This window comes from Hirsutella rhossiliensis, assembly GCF_020360975.1.
Source record: "Hirsutella rhossiliensis strain HR02 chromosome Unknown scaffold00014, whole genome shotgun sequence".
NCBI classification, from domain to species: Eukaryota; Fungi; Ascomycota; class Sordariomycetes; order Hypocreales; family Ophiocordycipitaceae; genus Hirsutella; species Hirsutella rhossiliensis.
In genome coordinates, this window is record NW_025408680.1 from 1,497,924 (window position 1) to 1,501,748 (window position 3,825).

Below are 3,825 nucleotides of genomic sequence, written 5' to 3' on the forward strand. Positions count from 1 at the left end.
AAGGTATACAATTAAGGTTTAGCTACCGTAACTTAGTAAAGTAAAAAAGGATCTCTATATAGGAGCCTTAAAGACGCTAATTTAATAAGAAAAGGAGGAGGTAAAAAAGAGCTAGGAAGGAAAAGGTAGTAAAGATAAAAATCTATAACTATCGTAAGAAGCACGCTAGAACCTAACTAATAACTAGGGCACCGTTTAACTATCTAATTAAAGGACGACTATAGTAGCCGAGATATTTATAAGCGCTTTACTTACTACCTTATTATTTTAAATTTTCTACCTAAGGCTCCTTAAGTAAATAAAGATAATATTTCCTACCCTTCTTTAATAATAACCTACCCTTTACTACCTTAAAAAAGATAAATAGAGATATAATTAAATAATAAAGTAAGAAAACGAATATTCTTACTACCTACCTCCCTTAAGAATAAGAGTTTTTACTTTATAGATAGGAACGTTTATTCTTTATTATAAAGGGGGAGACCTACTATAGTAAAAATAAAAGCGCCTATAAGATAAATTTTAATATATTTTCGACTTACTAAATTAAACGTATATAACCTTAAGAGAAAAACTTTTACTATTAAAGATAGCGACTAGATAAGGCTACTTACTCTTAGTAAACTTACTATAAACTACTATAAAGCGAACTTAAAGACTATCTAATTATTACTTAAAAGAGAGCTTATTAAACCTATATAATCTCTTTCCGGGTAAAATAGGTATAAGGTTAATTTCCTTCCCTTCCTTTAAATCTTTAGTAAGACTAAAGGGATTAAGGATATTATAAAGAAGATAAGGGGCGGTCTTATTACTAATATACTTATTATAAAATTTATTAGTCTCGAGGTTAGTATAGAAATTATAACCGTATATATAGTTAGCGAATCTATTAAGGTCGTAAGTAGCCCTATAGTATCTAAGGAAGTACTACTATTTATAAACAGGCGCTTTAATCGAATCCTAGATATAGTTAGTATAAGAACCGCTAGTAGTACCTAAAAGAGAGATATACTTATAAAAAGGAAATATAATATACTTATAAGTAGAAGTTATAGTTATTTAATAAGTTTAAATATACCCTTAATAAAAGTAAGGATTATAAGTTCTATATAAAGTAATTAAGATTACTTAAGAGTATTCTTACTACCTTAAACTAAGCTAAGAAAAGAAATATCTATATAGATAAGCGATTTCTATAGGGATATAGGTTACTAGCCGACGTTTATAATAAAGGGCATAGAAAACGATTTAATTATACCGACCTAGTATACTCTTAAGAAAGTAAGAGAGAGGAGAGCGACCGCGCGCTTTAATCCTAACGATATTAGGATCTTTTAACGGAACTTATAACTAAAAGGTAATTTCTATATAAATTAAAAACCCTTAGTAACTAATATTATTTCTACTATAGACCTAGGTTTTAAAGTAACTATAGATCTATAGAAGAAGACGGTTAGAACGAGCTAAGTAAGATTAGATAAGTTAGATAATCGTTACTTAAAAGTACTCTATATAAAGAGGAAAGACGTTAGTATAATAATTTTAAGTAAGAAGAGTAGTAGTAATAAGGAAAGGTCGTAGAAGAGTAGTTAAAGAAAGGTTAATAATATCTAGTAGCTCTTTAGTTTTAAGTTTACCGGTCTTATAAGATATAATAAGGAAGAAGAGGTAGTCGTAAAAGGAGAAGATAAAAGGTAGCGGTCTAGAAAAATAAAGAAGATAGAGGAGAGAAGAGAAAAAAGAGGAATAAAAAGAGTAAAGAGAAAAAGAAAAGGGCGGAGATTAAATAGCTTACTAATTAATAACTAATAGAAGAAGCTATTTAAGCGTAACCCCTAAATACGCTTAAGATCTTACCGCTATAAAGGCTAGCTAAAGTAACTAATAACCGCGCGCTCTAATAACTATTTATTCCTCTTACTATACCCTCCTTCTTCCTTCCTTCTTCTTTCTTTTATATATATATATATATATATACTCCGTATACTTCCCTACTTATAACGATCCCCTCTACTAATATAACTCTTATATATATATATAATACTTAGCCTCTTAGCGTTATAACTTAGAACTACTTACCCTAACTATTTAATCTTATCTTTTCCTTCTTTTTTACTTACTTTACCCTTTCTTAAGATATAGCGGCGAACCTAAATAGTATCCTAGGCCTAGCTATAGACCTCCCTAAGAATACTACTATCTTCTTTAGCGTACTATTATTTAAGAGTAAGAGCTTTATTTTACCTACTTACTATAGTAAAGTTAAAGTAAAAAGTAGTAAAGGGCGCTTCTACGCTAAAAATAAGGAAAAATTTATAGACTAAGACTAATAAGACGTTTATAAGTAGAAGTAACCTCCTTAATATATTTATAGAGATCGTTAGTACTTAATACTAACGGGCCCTATTTAGCGGCGGGATATTACCTTTAAAGACGCTCGGATAATATATAAGGGCGTTAAAAAGATAAACGGATTTACTAGGAATAAGGCCTACTAGGAAGAGTATATCGTCGATATATATAACTTTCTTTATAAAGCTATTAATAAACGATAGGCTATAAGCTTTAGCCTTAGCGCGATAATTAAAATCTTAATAAGAGGTATTAAGAACGCGGTATACCCTTTACCTTACCCGCTATTAGTTTATACCGACTACTAAGGGGAACCTATCGAAGATATAGAAGATAGATATAAGAAGTACTATAAATACCTAAATAATAGGGAGTATCTAATTAAGTTTACTACTCTTACCTTCGACCTTAGTCGCTTTATATATAAACGAAGGTATATAACTAAAGTTATTAACTTTTTAGTAGGTATAAATAAAAGGGGACTTTACTAAGGGGCGTTCCTTTAAAACTATAGAGAAGGAAACTTAGTTATTTTTAATACTTCGAAAGAGGGATAATATACTAGACTTTATATATTCTTATAAGTATAGTAGTAGTTTCTTTATATCCTTTAAGTTCCTTATAACTTTACTTATATACTAGTCCCTTATACCGCTTAGTAAGAAGAGTAGGAATATAGCTACTTAGCCTTAATAATAATCTAATACTAAGTTAAAGGTATAGTTAGGCTATACTTTAAGATAATTAAATAGCGATACTTAAAAGTTAAAGTAATTCTAGAGTAAAGGTATAGGGTAATATAAGAAGCCTTATAGATAGATAAGATCTTATACTAAGACTAGTATTTCTTTAAGCTAGATAAGAAGATAAGTATAAAAGGCTACGTTAATAGGCTAATATATAGAATCTAAGCTATTATAGCGAACGAGCTTAATTATATATAAGCGATATTATAGGGCGGTAGAGTTTCCTAGTAGCTTAATAGTAAGGTTAGATAACTATAAAGGATACTATTTAATTAAGGTCTAACGACCTTTAGCGGAGTCTTTCTTACGAGGATTCTTAGGAGTAAGCGGATTTACCGATATAACTATATTATCTTAGGAGACTAGGAAGAATAAGACCTCTAGGAAGTCTTAAAGGTAGTTAACCTTCTAGATAAGCCTATTAAATAGAGACTACCGCTTTAAAGAGATATAGAACTAGCTTATATAGTAAGGAGAGTAAGAAAGGAGCTATTTACGCTAGCTACCCTTATAGAGTAACCTAACCTAATCGCTTAAGCTATACGCGGTTTCTTTATAAAACTCCTCCCTAAAAAGACCCTTAACTATTTAATTACGCTAACGGGAATCGAGAATAGACCTAGTCCTTTATTACCTTAAGCGTTAACTAAATCGAGCTCTTTATTTAAACTAAGTAGCCTTTCCCTAAGTAACCTTAAGATAGGATCCCTACCCTAGAGCCTAT